Source organism: Trichosurus vulpecula, chromosome 1 (genome assembly GCF_011100635.1).
Source record: "Trichosurus vulpecula isolate mTriVul1 chromosome 1, mTriVul1.pri, whole genome shotgun sequence".
Lineage (NCBI taxonomy): Eukaryota > Metazoa > Chordata > Mammalia > Diprotodontia > Phalangeridae > Trichosurus > Trichosurus vulpecula.
Genome location: NC_050573.1, coordinates 438,162,923 through 438,181,369, shown reverse-complemented (window position 1 = coordinate 438,181,369; position 18,447 = coordinate 438,162,923). Strand labels below are relative to the sequence as shown.

At 36.0% G+C, this 18,447-nt stretch overlaps 1 pseudogene; it reads left to right on the top strand.

Moving 5' to 3' along the window:
* The first annotated feature begins 9,055 nt into the window (after positions 1 to 9,055).
* LOC118839579 lies at positions 9,056 to 9,401 on the top strand (annotated as a pseudogene).
* Positions 9,402 to 18,447: the final 9,046 nt, after the last annotated feature.

Sequence of the window (18,447 nt, the reverse complement as noted above, 5' to 3'; positions counted from 1 at the left end):
TTTTCCCACATCCCCTGCAGCATGTGTTATTTGCCTTTTCTGGCATCGTATCCAATATAGCGGGTATGAAATGGTACCTCAGAGTTGTTTTAATTTGTTTTTTAAAAATTATTAGCAACTTAGAGCATTTTTTCATATGGTTATTGTTAGCTTGGATTTCTTCCTCTGAAAACTGTTCATATCTCTTGATGATTTATCAATTGGAGAATGACTCATATTCTTATAAATTTGGCTCAGTTCCCTATATATCTGAGAAACGAATAGGACATTTATCAGAGAAACTTGCTGTAAAAAATTTGTTAACATATGCTCTCTAACCCTTAATCTTCTTTCTCCTGGACTCTGTATACTTGTGAGAGAATATATCTCGGACTTTGGGAAGTCTGCACCAATTGTTCTAACTCTACCACCTTAGTAAGCATCCTTTTCTAAAAGCTAATTAAGTCAGTCTGGCTAATTGATAGCAAATGATAATCATGGTGGGAAGCACACTGGTGGTAGGCATTAAAAAGGCATCCCCCAGTCCCTCATGGTGAAAGAAAGAAGCTAGTCAATTGAAGGCTATGGCAGAGGAGTGATACAGAGGCAGGAAGAGAATGAGATTAATTCAATGCCATGAAAATCAAAAGAGAAGACTGTTTGTAGTATTAAGTGACCCATACTGATGAGGTAAAAGATGAAGTCTGAGGAAAAGGTCATTGGACATGTTCGTTGGTATGTTATGCGTGTAGCACCTGGAGACCCCTTCATTTGTGGATTTCCTGAAACTTACTCTAGGATTGTGACATGTTGTTTTGTTTTTGTTCAAGAAGGTAATGAAAAGGTTCATGGGAGATGTGAGCAGGCTTCAATATATAACCAAAGAAGAATTTTGAAAAATGGAATGAGAGATGGCATCAGGAAAATGTGCACTAGGAAGAGAAGATAGACTGGATGTGGTGAAGATGAGACCATCCTGAATGTTCCATTAGTGTTCTTACAGCATGAAGACAAATTGAAGAAGGTCCCTTGTATACTGGGGAACTCCCCACCCCCTATTGTGAATTTATGAAAATACACGGGCAAGATTGGCACAAGATGGGCAGGCATGGATGGATTGAGATCTGTACCACTGGAGAGAGCACAAAAATTATTGAGACTGCAGATCTATTTCAATATTTTGAGAATTGAGACCTGAATTCTGGCTTGATTTGGTAGGGAATATGAAGTCATAAAGGATCATGAGAAATTAGTCTTTGCAGTTGTTTTTTCTTGAAAAAAAAATAAGCAGCTTTAAGAAGGAAATTACCATTTAAATTATGAGTTGAATAAAAGTGATTTCAGATAACACAATTTGATTCAAAAGTATATAAATAGTTTTTCAGAAAAGGATGATATTATTAAGAAAAACAAACAGATGATCAGCATTTACCAGGTGAAAGACTTAGTGTTACTTATCAATCAACAGTAAATGCTTGGTGGCAGGGATGCAACTACAATGAATGAAACAATCTCTGCTTACAATAAATAACAATAATAACAACTAATATTTATATGAAGCTTACAATGTGCCAGGGCCTATGCTAAGTGCTTTACAATTATTATCTCATTTGATTCTCACAGAAACCTTGGGAGGCAGATGCTATTATTATCTTTATGAAGAATTTATTTTCTAATGGAGGAGACAATAAGTATATATACACATATGCACACAAAGACGGAATAAATATAAAGAGACTAAATACGATTAACTACAAAATAGTTTGGGAGGGAGGTCACTAGCACCTAGGGCAATCAGGAAAGGCATCCTGTAGAAGATATTTGAGCTCTTTCCTGAGGGATTCTATGAGGAGGGGACATTCCAATCATGAGGGATGGCCAACTAGAGTGGTGGAGTTTTGTATGTGAGGCACAGAGGGGCCATCAGCTTGACTGGATCTCAGAGTATAGGGGTGTGCCTTCTTCCTCATTGTCCCTGGGTGGCCTTTTTCTCCATTATCTCTTTAGGTCTACCAACCACATGTCTCTGCAAACTTACCAGGTGCAGTTCTTTGGAAATACAAGACCATGGAGTCATTCTCGTTGTGACTCATATTTCTTTTTTTGCTTGTTTGTTTATTTGTTTATAGTTGAGGAAAGATAAGTACCATCTTTCCATGACAACCATAGGAAAGCCTGGCGGATTGAATTGGAGAGGAAGTACATTCCTCTGTACTTCTGCTATCTTAATAAATCCATGCCTATACCTGAAATGTCTAACCAGCACTTTTCAAGGGTTAATGAGTCATGACCTACTGGCCTAAATGATGGTTACCATTGGCTATTAAGCAATAATGAAGATATTGAAAGAAATGTAAAAAACTGAGTGGTGTGAAGGACAAGTATTTAATTGCTTTGGAGAAAACTAATTCACTAATGTAAGAAATGTCATTATTTAAATAATGCTTATATGTTCCACTGGCTTCTCTATACTACAAGCTACACAATAAAAATAAATTATGAAAAAGTTATGAGAGATCTCCATACAAGACAAGGCAGTCTGAATAATGAGATATATTGTTTATTAATTTTTAATTTAGTCTGTTACTGTAATTATACATGCATTAATTATACATATACACATAATTATATAATATATCATATTTCCCAGACTTCATTTGTTATTTCATTTTTGTTGAGAGGCTTGTAAATTGTGGTTTTATTATTTTATTTAAGAATTTTTGACTAATGTAAAGCAATAGAACTTTTAAAAAAAATCTTAAAATAAAAATCAACTTTCTATAGGATTGGATCTAGGAAAGATATAGTCTTCAGAAAATGGAAAGTTAAATAATACAGACTATCCCAGGTACATAGAACCAAAGATTCCTTTCCTTTTCAGATTAATGTTCCAGATTAATATTAAGATCAATATAGTCTCAAAAGTTCCATAGAATCTTCCCTCAATCACAGAAATCCTATAATTCAGAGTTTAGAAGTTCAAAAACTACTAAACATTTTATGTTAGAAGATAAAAGAAAGGTAGACGAACTTTCTCTAAAAAGCATTTGGAAAAATGGTCTAGGGGAATGACACTAATGGAACCATTAAATGAGGTCTGTAAGAAAGAAAAAAGATTCATAGAATCATAGGATCTCATCATTGGGGGAAATCTCAGATTATCTAATTCCACATTTATCTGAGCAAAACTCCCTCCTAAATCAATCAATCAATCAATAATCATTCAGTAAGCACCTACTTTGTTCCAGTCACTATACTAAGTACTAGGGATACAAAAGAGTCAAAAGACGGTTCTTGCCCTCAACCTACTGTAAGACATCTATGACAATTTAGAGTAAACAGAGTTTACCACCTTCCCAAACAACCCATTCTATTTTTTTGTTGGCTCTAATTATAATCAATTTATTGCTTATATTGACACAAATCTGCACCCTTTGCAACTTAAACCCATTACTCCTAGTTCTATCCTCTGGGTCCAAATAACAGCTAACATATTTCTGCTAAAACTTCTTTTCTCTGCGCTAAGCATTCTCAGTTCTTTCTCATACAGCATAATTTCAAGTTCCCTTTTTATTTCAGTTACTTTCCTCTAGATATGTTCCAGCTTGTCAATTGTCCTTTCAAAAACGTAGTACCCAGAATGAACACAATACTCCTTCTAGATGTGGTCCTACCAGGGCAGTACTGTCATTTCCCTTGTTCCATGTGTTATACTTCTTTAAAAAATTGTTTTAGCTGAGATTTTGTTTTCATATGTCCTCTATTTCTTAATATATTTTTTCTACACCCCCCCCCGCAACCCCCAAGAAAGCCATCACTTGTAAAAAAGATGAAAAAGAGAAAGAAAAAGTTTAACAAAGCTAATCAAATCACCAACCAAATCTGACATTATATGCAATATCATATATACCCTGGGATATCTGCATACCAGTGGAACCTCAGGTCAAATATGAACTTTTTAGTCACTCTCTTATCATTTCAAATTGCTTTCTAGAATGGTTAGACTAATTTATAGCTCCACCAACAGGATGTTAGTGTGTCTGTCTTTCCATATCTCCTTCAACAGTGATCATTGTCATCTTTTGTAATTTGCTGGCTGTAGAGTAAAAACTCAGACTTATTTCAACTTATATTTTTCTTATTTTATGTGATTTGGATCAATCCTTCAAATAATTGTTAATAGTTTGTAATTTTTTTTTGAGGGCTGTTTATATTCTTTGACTTTCAGTTCACTAGGAAATTTCTTCTGAGCTAATACATCTAGGTTGGCTCCTTGTACATCTTGAATACAAGAACTTTATCAGAGTATTTGATGCAATTTTTCCTCCAATCATAATCTACTACTTCATTTATCCTAGTTGCATTTATTTTTTTCATACCAAAGTCTTTTTTTAATTTCATGTAATCACAATTATCCATTTTATCTTTTGTGATTGCCTCTATCTCTTGTTTGGTTATGAATTCTCTCCTTAACCATTGCCATGAAAGATAGATACATAATCTAGTAGTGTTCTAGTTTTTTATAGAATAACCTTTATTTAATATTAAGACTGGAAATCCATTTTGATCTTGTTGTGGTTTATGGTGTAAGACATTGTAAACAACATAATTGCTGTCAAATTTTTATTTATAAGTCATATTTTTTCTTAATAAAAATCTATTGTCTCTTCCTCCTACCTCTTCTTGAGGGAAAAAAAGAAAAACAAATTCCTTATAAGCATACATAGTTGAGCAAAACAAATTACCACATTGGCTATTTCCAAAAAAATATATTCCTAAGTCTTCACCTTGAATCTCTCTCTCTCAGTTAGTGGGTAGGTAGCATATGCAAACTATTTTCTAGTTTTCTTAGCAATTCTCTTCAAATTACATGGGAAATTCGACCCATGTAATTTATGTTTTCTGGATTATCAAACACCGTGTGGAGTTCACATGTTTCTAACTCTTCTTTTCTAGCCTGTTCTACTTATCTACTTTTCTGTTTTTTAAATAGTACCTAAAATTATTGATGATCAGTACTTTGCAGTATAATTTGAGATGTAAAAGTGCTATTTTGCCTTCATTTTCACTATTTCCCTTAAGATTCTAGATCTTTTTTTTCTTCCAAATGAATTTTATTATTTTTTTCTAGTTCTATAAAGTATTCCTTTGGAAGTTAGACTGGTATAGCAGCAAATTTGTAAATTAATTTAAGTGCTATTTTATTCTTCATTATTCTGAACACTGAATAGCTTTCTAATTATTTTTAATTTCTTTACAGAGTACTTTATAATGGCATACATACAGGTCTTCTGTGTCTCGGTAGATTAAGTTGCAGGTACTCTACACATTTTGGGATTATTTTCAATGTGATTCCCATTTATATTATTGCTGCCTGTATTTTGTTATTACTATATATAAATTCTGTGGTCTTTTAAAGGTTTATTTTGTATTTTACTGCTTTACTGACACTATAATTTTATTAATATAGCTCAAAATTGCTATTAGTTTTTGTCTGCCTTGTCATACTGATAATTTATACTGAGCTTGCACTTCACTAAAATGTCTATGCCTTTTTTCTCATGGATAGCTATTTAGCTACATCCCCTTCCTATAATTGTGCAATTGATTTTTATTAACCTTGCTGTTGGACTTTACATTTATCTCTATTCAGCTTCATCTCCTTAGGCAATGAGGCACAGTGGACTGAGCACTATATTTGAAAGAGAAGTTATTTGATTTCTTATTCTGCTGCATTCTGTTTATGTGGTCTTGGTTATGTCATAGGCTAGACCAGGGGCCTGCATGCTATGGCCCATGGGCCAAATCCAACCTGTAACCTGTTTTTATTCTGTCTGAGAACTAAGAATGGAATCTACATATTTAAATGAATTTTTGTTATATTTAGAAATGTAAAAAATATTGTTGGCTCATGGACCATACAAAAGTGGCAAAGAACCAGATTTAGCCCACTGGCTATAGTTTGCTGACTCCTAGACTAGATAACCACTAAGTACCTTCCAACTCAAAAAGCTATGATCCTATGATAGCAGGTTTTTGAGATTTTTTTTTTGGATTATGACTCTTATTTAGTTTATCAGCTAATCTTTCCTTGTTTTGTATAATCTCTAAATATGATCAGTATGCCATGTGTGCCTTCATCAAAACTATTATGTTAAAACAGAAACATACTTAAGTGTAATAGGAGACTGGCTAATAGGGGCCAAGTCCTTTGGGCACATGCAATCTGCTCTGCTTGGTGCCAACCCACTTGGATGCTTGGGGAGGCTACTTTCAAGCATGGATAGTGTAGGGCTGTGCCTCTAAGTCTGCTTACTGTATGCTGAGGAAAAACCTTTTAGCTGGCTGCTGAGCTGTAACTGAGTGTGGATACAATAGGCATAAGCAGGCCAAATCTCTCTCTCTCCCTGGTGGCTTTCAAGTGAACAAGAAGGCTGTAAGCCTCCAGGTGGGAAAGGGATGGCCACTTTGGCCACCACATTCTCTCCAGTTGGGCTTAAGCATGGCCATTGGAGTCCTTAATGACTATTAAGAGTATAAAAGAGTCCTGAGACCAAAAAGTTTGAGAACACTATATAGAATTGCCCGTCACTTATTGTTTGTCCTTTAAATCGAAGAGATCAGTGACATAATGAGGTGATATCTTAACTCATGTGTGAATTGGATTTAAGTAAGGCAGAGTTCATGAAGCTGTCAGCCACACTGTCTCTTCCAGAGTTGTTGGAAGTCCAGTGGCAAGACAAAAGTCAAGACAACTGATGATGGCTTGGGGAGGAAGTGGATGACCTTGGAGTTTTTGATGTCTGACCAAGCTCTAAGCGCTCCACTGTGCCTGCTCCAGCTGCTTTCATGGCATTGGAACAAATTGTTCTCATCTGTCCATTCCACCAGGGAAGGTAGACATCCCTTTAATTCAGTGACAGGTTTGAGGTCTTTTGGTTATCCTCAAACCGTTTTAGCCCATCCGCCAAGTCATTATTACTGGAGTGTGACCACTACTCATGCTACAGCTTCTTGGAGCCACAGGTAAGAGCTGGGTGAAGGTGGACACCAAAGGTGGACGAGCAGCCCTGAAAAGGGCTCTTCAGCCCTCACACCAGAAGTACTAGTCTTTCCTGAACACCCCATACACTCCTACCTGTTAATACTTGCATCTGAAAGCCACATAGAAACATATTTTACATGAAAAATAGAGTTGTTGGTAATATTTTTGTCTGCCCAAGTCCTGAGATAACATAGATTTTTCCATTACCTGTAAATATCAAAAGATGGCATATACTACATCCCACATCTTGTTTCCTGAAAGCTTCACATTGGAAGGCAAAGGAAGGAACACTATTAATGATTTCTTTTATATTTACAGAGCTGATTGTGACATTAATTATTTCAAGCTCAATATTTTTTTAAAATTTATCATCAAGTTCCCCTGCATAGCTTATACTGTATACTTTTTTGCCCATTAAAATTATACTGAAAAGTTGGGGTATTGCCATGGTGATAATATAATTTGATTCTTATGTGCTTTGCACAAAACGAGTTTTCCCAATTTATTTTGTTTTAATATCACCATTGATGCATTATTAATATTCTCTTCACCCACAATTCCATGAATTCTTTCTATCCTATAAGGAGGACTAATTTAAAATCTGCTTTTATTTTCTCTTGCATCTCATTGATCTTAAAAAAAATCCATGAACCTGTTACTATAGGTGTCCTCTACCAGGCTAAAAGACAGTAGTAGGAAGAATGTAAGTTGAAAACTAAGCCTACATAAAAGTACAGGTGAAAGATAGGAAAGGTCAGCTAAGTGGCACAGTGGATAGAGTACTGGGCCTGGAGTCAGAAAGATCTGAGTTCAAATCCAGTCTTAGACATTTCCTAGCTGTGTGATCCTGGACAGGTCACTTAACCCTGTTTGCCTCCATTTTCTCACCTATGAAATGAGCTGGAGAAAGAAATGGCAAACACTCCAGTATTTTTGCCAAGAAAACCTCAAATAGGGTCACAAAAAGTCAGACACAACATCAACTACAACAAAAAGGTAGGAAGAGTAGAGGTAGAATCTAGGATTTGATGTGAACAAAACTTCCTTGGCTTTAGCCAAAGGTGGAGAGTTATGTGGCTAATGGGAGAGCTATTGATAGAGTAGGTATTTGAAAGCAATGATTGGAAGTGAGTGAAGATAAGTGGTTTCCTCTGCTCACAGGCCGACAGGGAAATTAATCATTAACCAAAAGGATTAATTTTTTTAAAAATTTGATTTATTTATTTAACATATTTAGTTTTCAGTATTGGTTTTCACAAGACTTTGAATTACAAATTTTCTCCCCATTTCTACCCTCCCCCCCAACTCCAAGATGGCATATATTCTGGTTGCCCTGTTCCCCAGTCAGCCCTCCCTTCTGTCACCCCACTCCCCTCCCATCCCCTTTTCCCTTCCTTTCTTGTAGGGCAAGCTAAATTTCTACTCCCCATTGCCTGTGTATCTTATTTCTAGTTGCAAGCAAAACCTTTTTTTTTTGTTTTTGAACATCTGTTTTTAAAAACTTTGAGTTCCAAATTCTCCCCCCTCCTTCCTTCCCACCCACCCTCCCTAAGAAGTCAAGCAATTCAACATAGGCCACATGTATATCATATGATTTTTAATATCACAGAACATAAAAAGATGTGGTAGTATAACATAATTACCAAGATGTTGAACATATTTTATAAAAACCACTATCATCACAATTACTAGGTAAGGCAGGTTCTAAACAAACATTTCTCTCATTTCTAAAATTTCCCTCATTAGAGAAAAAGGCTTCATGATAGCCTTGGGTTTGTTTCTTTCTGGAGGTGAGGATATAATAGGTCAGAGTCCTGTGATTAATACTTGGGTTTGTTTCTCGTATCTCAAGGCTCTGCTAAAGATTCTTTCTTCAGTTTCAATTTATAATACGGGATGTGCTCTTACTCCAGAAACTTTATAGAATGTAACAGTTCTAGGAGCATACATAGGAAGAGGTAAAGTAAATTCTGATTTCTTGTAAAGTTATTAAAAAAAAAACTATGGCTTTTTCGGTTCCTGCCTTCCACGATGACCAAGGAGAGGAGGAACAATGGGAGCGCCAAGAAGGGCGGTGGCCACATGCTGCCCAGCCGCTGCACCAACCTTGCCCGCCGCGTGCCCAAGGCCGAGGCCATCAAAAAGTTGGTCATCCGCAACATCGTGGAAGCCGCGGCCGTCAAGGACATCTCCGCGGCCAGCGTCTTCGACTCCTATGTGCTGCCCAGACTATGTGAAACCACATTACTGTGTGAGCTGCGCGATCCACCGCAAGGTACTGAGGAATCGCTCCCGTGAGGCTCCGAAGGATCGGACGCCCCCGCCCCGATTCAGACCCGCAGGTGCTGCCCCCAGACCCCCTCCAAAGCCCACGTAAAGAGCTATCTATCCATCAACATTTCTGAACCGATCAGAGGAAAATAAAATGGTTGGTCTATCTTAAAAAAACAAACAAACCAAAAAAAAAAAAACAACCCAACTATCTAGTGCCTCTGCTTTATTTTCATGGAATACAGAGAGTTGAATGTATTTCAAGTAGTCAACGTGTATTAATTAAGCAGCTTTTTCAATATGCCAAACACCATGCTTTACACCAGGGACATGAGTACAAAGGATGAAACAGTTCTTACTCCCAAGGGGATCGAGAGATATAGATATGGAGATAGAAGATACTGCTCTCTCTAAATGTGGAAAGATATATATATATAGAGAGAATTCTCTATAAATATAGATCTCTATATAGATATCTCTCTAACTGTCTACACACACAGTGAATGAGAGAAAATATAAAGAGAATTAATACAAAAAGTTGTAACTAGTTAACTTTACAAGGTAGTTAGGGAGAGAAGGCATTGACAGAGTTGGGTTAATGAGGACAGGGTGGTGCCTGACTGGCATTTTAAAGGAAGACAGATTTTCTCAAGAGGAGAGCATTCCAGGCATGGAGGATTGCCAGTGCCAAGGTCTTGGAATGAGCTGCATGTGAGGAACAGAGAGAAGGTCAGTCCAGTTGGAACTCAAGAGTGCAAGAAGAGGAATAATCGTCCACTGAAGGTGACAAGATAGGTTGAAATCATATAGAGCTTTAAAAGCTAAACTGAAGAGTTACATTTGATCCTAGAGACAAGAGGAAGCCACTGGACTTTGTTGAAGAGAGGAGTCACATGGTCAGCTCTGAGTTTAAGGAAAATTTCTTTGGCATCAATGTATGAGATGGAACGGAATGGTAAGAGATTTAAAGCAGGGAGACCAACTAGGGGGCTCTTGCTATAATTCAGGTGAGAAATGATTAGGGCCTTTACTAAGGTGGGAGGAAGGAAAGAGAATAGCATTTATATAGTCTTTACTATGTGCCAGGCACTGTACTAAGTGCTAGGTGCTGTTTATCTCTATTTTACAGTTAAGAAAACAGGGAGGCAGAAGTTAAATGACTTGTCCAGGGTCACACAGCTTGTAAGTATTTGAAGCTGGATTTGAATTCAGGTCTTCCTGACTCTAGGCCCAGAGCTTGAAATGACTGGGGAAGAAACCAGTACATAAGGAGAAATTGAAGATTTGAGAGAAAGGGAAGAGGTTAAGATTAGAGTTAATCATTCAGTCAAGAGACTTTTATTCTTCTCCTCTTACACCTATTTTAAATTCTGGTTTCGGGGTGAATGTTAAATTTACATAAATCTATAGCTGTATATATGTACATAAATATATGTATATTTCATACCTATGTGCATATATAAAATACATGTGGATAGACTTCTTTAGAAATTTGTTGATACCTTTTTTCTCTCACCTTTATTTCCCAAAATATTCCTCCATCACTTCTGCACCACATAGGAAGCCACCCTTTATTGAAAAGAATTTAAAAAGGAAAGAGAAAAATGATTTATCAAAATTAACCAACATATCAACCAAATCTGCCAGCATGTACCGTGTTCTACAGCCATAGTGTAGAACTTGGCAAACAAGCGAGATGCCTCTCCTTCCTGGGATTATAATTATACAACATTCAGTTTTGAATATTTTTTCTTGGTTCTTTCCATTTACATTGTACTGCAATTTGTTTAGCTATTCCCTAGTTGGTGGTCATTTACTGTTTCTAGCTTTTTACTGTTACAAAAAGTACTACTATAAATAAATATTTTGGTGTATATGGGACTTGTGAATAGGCTTCTAGTAATTCCTCTATTACTTCCCAAAGTAGTATAATTTCATCATAATTTTCTTAAGCAGAATGTTCTAGAAAATGAATTATGTATGCAGGCACTTGTTCCCTTTAGCTGACCAGTGCCATTTAAAATACCTACACAATAATTTTATGAAGTCACCAGTTATCATCAAGAATTCTGTACTAGAACATTTTATCACAATAGTGGCAACATTCTGTTCTCACTTGGTTATCCTTGACATTGTATTTTGTACTTCTAGTTCAAGAATTTCAACTTTACAGATACTTTACAGATGTGTTAATCTCTATTGTAAGGTAAGTGAATGGTCAATTCACCATAACTGGGAGGTCAAGTACTCTTATTTTTGGATCATTCAAATCTCTTCTCCCACATGCTTCATACAACTTTACTCCCATTTTACTGTCCATTACCACTTGTATTATAGGGAGGATATGGAAAAAGAAAACCCATATTTAATACTTTCACAGGCTACTCCTGAATTTTCTGAGACTTATCACACCACAATGGACAATTATCCGTAGTATTTAGATCCATAATAAGAGTATATTGACATATATGTATATATAATTTTTACACCCTCTTCATTTCCTCAATAATAACCTTTCCCTCTCCCCTACACTGATAGACATTCCCCTCCAACAAAACAGTAAGAAAAAAGCAGTTTATCAGAACAAATCAACACATCGGCTAAGCCTGATTTTACATACGTGCATGTGTATCTTTGTATGTATATAATGGTTTTACACCTATAGTTCTCCATCTCTTCAAAGAAGGGAGGAGGTGTATTTACTGCTTTCTTTTTCTGGGAAACAAGATGGTCATTATAATTATACTGCATTCTCTCTCTCTCTCTCTCTCCCCCCCCCCCCCCCCCCCCACAGAGAGATAGTCTCCCTCTCCCTCTCTCTCTCCATTCTCTCTCTGGCTGATGCTGTTGTAGTTCTTTTCATTTACAGTACTGTAGTTGCACATATATTGTTTTCCTGACTCTGCCTAGTTTACTTTGCATCAGTTCATATGAATCTTTCTATGATTCTCTGTATTCTTCATCATCATTTCTTACATGTAATAACATTGTTATATTCATGCATTATAATTTGTTTAGCCATTATCCAATTAATGGGCCTCTACTTTTTTTTATAGTTCTCAGCTTCTATAAAAATTGCTTCTATAAATATTTTGGTATATATTTAACCTTTCTTTTTTTGATCTCCTTGGGATGTATGCATAACAGTGGGATCTCTAGGTCAAAAATTATGAGTATTTTAGTCATTTTCTTATAATTATGAATTGCTTTCTGGATGGTTGTATCACATCACAGTTCCATCAATAATAAATGAGCCTGCCTGTCCTTAGTTCCTCCATTATTGACTAGTCCCATATTTTGTCATCTTTGCCTGTTTGCTGGGTGTGACATGGAACCTTAGGTTACTTTTGCTATGCAATTCTCATATTAGTGATAGGACTGGTTTTTCATATGGTTGTTAGTAGTTTGTTACTCTTCTTTTGAGAACTGTTTGTTCTGAACTTTTGACCACTTTTCCATTGGGGAATAGTACTTTCTAGTTTTTTTTCCTGTGTTAATGTAGTCTAGTGCAGTAGTGCCAAATTCAAACAGAAAATGGGGCCTCTAAAGCATACATAAGGATCCTGTGAAACATATTGAATTAGGTCACCATATGTTAACATAACTGTGTTCTATTGTAGTTTTATTTATTTTGTTACATTTCCCAATTACATTTAATCTGTATGTTTGTGTTTTGGGCTGCAAAGTGGCCTGTGGGCAATATGTTTGATACTTCTAGTCTAATATACTGTACCATTTATATAGGCAATACAATAACATATACAAATTTATATACTTAAACTATAAGGTTAAGGAAAAATGTGAATAAGCAATATGACTTAGTGAGTTTCAGTAACTTAAGCCAAGGTTATTCTCTTACCATTTTAAATATAATGCTATTGCCAGGAAGTGCTGTTTACTGCTGTTTAATTTTATTGAGTCAAATACTTTTTTGTAATAACAGTAATAATAATAACTGACATTTAAACAGTGTTTTTAAGCTTATACAGTGCAGTACAAACATTATTTCATTTTTACTTTACAACAATTATATTAGGAAGTTACTACAAGAATCATTATCTTCATTTTAGAAAGGGAATACTGAAGCTAAAGTCAAGAAGTATTAAACACTTAGTATGTGCCCAGCACCATACTAAGGAATGGGCATACGGATATAAGCAAAAAGATAGTCCTTGCCCTCAAGGAGCTTATATTCTAATGAGGAAAGATAGCCCTTAAAAGGAAGTTGAAAAGGGGTAGGGCGGGGCAAGGGGAGGAAAGGTAGGTACATATGGTGGAGAAAGAAGTGCAGAGAGTTGGAAGAGGGGTCCCTGGGGACAATCAGGGGAAAGGCACAGAGATGAAAGATGAAGCGCTAGCAATGAACAACAGTAGCAAGACCAGTTTAGAAGGTTTTATTGGACCGATACTTCAATATGCTGTTAACTCATATTGAACTAGTAGTCCACTAAAACCTAAAGTATTTTTTTTTTCTTCATATGAACTTTAGTCTAGCTATGCCTCCCCCATCTTGTACTTGTGGCATTGATTTTTTTAACCCAAATGTAAGATTTTACATTCATTTCTAATGAACTCTGTCTTCCTAGATTCAGCCCCATGCTCTTAATTTGTCAAGAACTTTTTGGATCCTGACTCTGTCTTTTGGTATGTTAGTTATCCCTCCCAACTATGTCATCTGAAAATTTGATAAGCCTACCAACTATGCCTTTATCCAAAGGAAGTCTCTAAAAATATTAAATAGCATAGAAACAAGCATAGATCCTTGGAAGGGTGAAATAGCATACTAAAAGATAAAGCCAAGGCTTCATGGAGAGACATAGCCTATTAATAAGTAAGAGTCCAGCTATACTCTGCTCTGATTAGACCATTTCTGGTGTATTGTTTTCAGTTCTGGGTACCACATATACAAGGATATTGATCAACTGGAGAACTCCCAGAAGACAACCAGGATGGGAAAGGTCCTTGAGTCTTTGACATATGAATATTTATGAAGGAACTGGGAATATTTAGCCTGAATAAGAGAAGACTCACTAGGCACATGATTGCCATCTTCAAGTATTTGAAGGGGCTATCAAGTAGAAGAAATACTAGACTTGTTCTCTTCAGCCTCAGAGCAAAAGCAGAAGCAATGGGCAGAAGCTGCAAAAAGGGAAATGTAGACTTGATGTCAAGAAAAACTTGCTAATGATTAGAACTGTCTAAGAGTGGAATGGGCTGCTTCAGGAGACTCTTTTATTGGAAGTCTTCAATTATAAACTCTTGTCAATAACTACTGGTTAGGTGCGTTACAGCGGGGATTCTTTTTGGTTGCAAGTTAGACTAACTATCTCCTGACTTCCCTCCTAGCTCTGAAATTCTGTTATTCTGAACCTTTCACATTAGGACAAAGGCAGATGCTTCCAAAGGAGAGAGATCTCAGCTCCCTGAACCTGGGAATTGACTGATACTTACCAACTAGGGTAGCCCAATGACTGCCCTTACAATTGAGCTAGAATTAACACCTCCAAAGCAAGACTAGGAAAGGATGGAAAAGTGATACAACCAAGAATGTCATGAGGAAAACTTAGGTATGATGGTATTCATGCCATGGGAGAAAGGATGGCATGATAGTGTAGGATTTCAGGATTTATACTTCAAGGAAATGTTTTCCAAATTACTAGATCAGGGTTGCTAAGATGTTTTATAAGGAAGGAAGCAGTCCTGCTCAGGTGAGCTTAGTTGGTTTTCAACCCCTAAGGTGATAGAGAGGTAGATAGAGAGGTATCAATCACTAAACTAGAAGTTATTGGCCTAGAAGTTTTCTAGTATAGAAGGGCCAGGTAGAAGTTCTAGAAAAGGATAGAGAATGAATAAGGGGATATTGGGCAGGAGAAGAGGACATGATTGGGTAATAGTCTGTTGGACAGAGAAAGGCTAGGCTAGAAAAACCATAGGTTTTTCTGTTTGGGAATGTGAGGTGTTAGCACAACAATACATCTGTATGACAATATAATATTTCTGTACAATATAAAAGGAAAGTGAAAAGGTTAGGGTTTCCCCTATCATTGATGGTGAGACTAGGATGTTATAGGAATGCTGGCATGCCTCCTGTATTTCACATTTATTGTTGTCATCTTTATAGTTTGATCTATAAATACTCATAGTATGATCTGACTCAACTGTCCTTTAAAGCTTTCTGAAGCTCATTCACCCCTCCTTTGTTTTTCATTCTTTTGTGAAGAGATACTGCTCATAATCTTTTGTCATCCTCCACCCTAATGATTTATAAATGACCTTGTATTCAAAACTAATGTTGCTTGCATCTGCCATGTTTCCTCATTTGGCAAGGAGATTGGCTGCTAGATGAGGTGATTCCTGAGCTCTTTTGGCTTTCTCATGGTCGCAATTATTTTATGTCAGTTAAAATATTCTAAGAAATGGTGATATTCAGGGTCATTGTGTTTTATTTAGTTTTATCCATTTTCTAGAGGAAACAGCTTGTTTAGATAGGTCAGATTGAAGTTGTTGTATTGTTAATAGGGCCTTCTCATTCTTATCCATTCTTTGAATTTGGTATTGATTTTTATCTTTATTCTAACCAGCCAATTTGATTGTACAAAAGGGTGATTTCAAAATGGAAACCCCACCCCTATAAACATGCGCACACATACACACACACACATTTCAATAACTAAATGTTTTCTTTCTGATAAGGTAGTGCAACATTGTCCAAATATTGTCCAGGCAGGTGTGACAGCTCTTAAGAATATATGGGTTTATTCAGGAAATAGTAAACCAGTTTGACTAGAATTTAGAGTGTGGGAAGGGAAGTAATATGAAATAAGTCTGAGGAGGTAGGCTGAAACCAGGTTATGAAGAGCCTAGATACCAAGCTAAGAAGTTTATATTTTATTCTTTAGGAAATAGGAATACATTGATATTCTTTTCTTAAAGGAGCATGACACTGTCAATATTGAACCTAGGAATAATTATTTTGGCAGCCCCATAAAGCTATAATTGGAGAGAAAAGAATCTGGAGACAGGGAGGCCAATTAAGAGATTTCCAGTATTGTTGAGAGACTATGGTAACTGTGTGAGTAGAGAGAATGGAATGGATGCTATAGGGATAAAATTACCAGGACTTGGAAATTGTTTGGAAAGGAAAGGAAAGGAAAATGGGAAGGTCAAACTCTTAAACATATACAAATGTGGGTGACTTGGAGATGACAATGTTCTAAAGAGAGATAAGGGTACTAAGAGGAGGGTGGGGTTGAGAGCCAAAGATGATGATGAAGAGATATGACTGGATCATATTTGGAAGCTGCTGTGCAATCAATTATTCATACTGATGAAATCATGGATTCAATAAAGTATCAAAACCCTCTAAATATACAATTACATACATTCATGAAGCTTCAATATCCTAATGGTCAATTTTTATAAAGGTGCCACATAGGGATGAGAAATATGTATATTCCTTTCTGTTTTCATTCAATAACTGACAGAAGTCTATCATGCCTAACTTTTCTAAAATTCTACTTGGATCTTTAAAGAATTCTTTTGTTGTTCTTTCTGTTTTATTTAGATTTGTCTAGATCTGAAAAGGGTACTTTGAGGTCCCCACCTATTAGAGTTTTACCATTTCTCCCTGTAACTTGTTTGATGTTCGCTTTAGGTATTTAGATAATATTCCATCCAGTGCATATGTGTTAAGTATTAGTATTAATTCACTGTCTATGGTACCTTTCAGCATAATGAAGTTTCCCTCTCTATTTCATAGAATCAATACTATTTTTGCTGTTGCCCTGTCTTAGATCATGCTTACTATTTATGTTTCAGCTAAAGCATTCTAGATTTTGCTACAGCCTCTTAATTTAACTGTGTTCATCCTATTCATGTTCACATTTATGATTTCTGGTTATATATTTCCTTCCATTCTATTCCCTTATACTTTTCCCTCTCTTCACTCCCTGGCTCTCTCTTTACAAAGAATAAGAGAGTTGTGAGAAAGAAGTGTGTTCAGTACCAGTACTATGTACTTAATGCAATCTGTTTATGTTCTCTTGCCCCTCTTCTCTTTCCCTTGCCTGAACCCTATTCATGGGTTACTATCCTTCCTTCCAAAACCATTCTTAATAATCTACTCTCTGAATTTAGAGTTTATTTTGCTTATGACTTAAAACTCCCTCTCATTCCCTCCCTGCTTCACCCCCTGCATTATTTCTGCCTGTTTCACCATTGATTTGGACTGTTTCTACACAAATCTCTATGTGTGTGTGTGTGTGTGTTCAGTCAGTCAATAAACATTTATTAAGTACCTACTATGTGCTATCCTCAGATAGAAAGAAAAGCAAAAGACAGTTCTGCTCTTAAGGAATTCACAATCTAATGGGGGAGACAATTGTTCGAACAATTGTGCATAAAGAAAGTACATAGGTTAAACTGGAGATAATCAGCAGAGGGAAGGTAGTAGAGTTCTTTTGACTGGTTCAGATGAAACTGAGGTTTAAATGATACATGCTCCTCCCACCACTTCCTTCTTGTTTCTATATTGTTCTCCTTGCTCACCTTGATTCTGTGAGATAGTAAGTTCCCTTATTTTCCTCACTCTTTCTTAGTGTATTTCCTTTCCCTTTCTCCTTTTAAGATCAGAACATAACAATCATGATCTCAAAGTTAAAAGTAAAGTAGATTTAATTAAGAGAGATAAATAGGGAAACTACATTATGTTAAAAGATACTATAAATAATGGAATAATAGCAATATTTAACATATATGCACCAAATGCTATAGCATTCAAATTTCTAAAGGAAAAGCTAGATCAATTAAAGGAGGAAATAAATAGCAAAACTATAGTAGTGGGGGACTTCAACCTTCCCCTCTTAGAACTAAAAAAGTGTAACTAAAAATAAATGAGAAAGGAGTCAAGGAGATGAATAGAATCTTAGATAAGGTAGATATGATAGCTATCTGGAGAAAACTGAGTGGGAATAGAAAAGAATGTACTTTTTCTCAGTGGCATATAGTATCTTTATAAAAATTGACCATGTAATTAGGGCATAAAAGCTTTATAAATTAAAAGCAGAAATATTCAATGCAGTTTTTTAATAACATAATGCAAACAAATTTATCTTTAACAAAGGACCAATTAAAGAGACAGATTAAAAATTAAT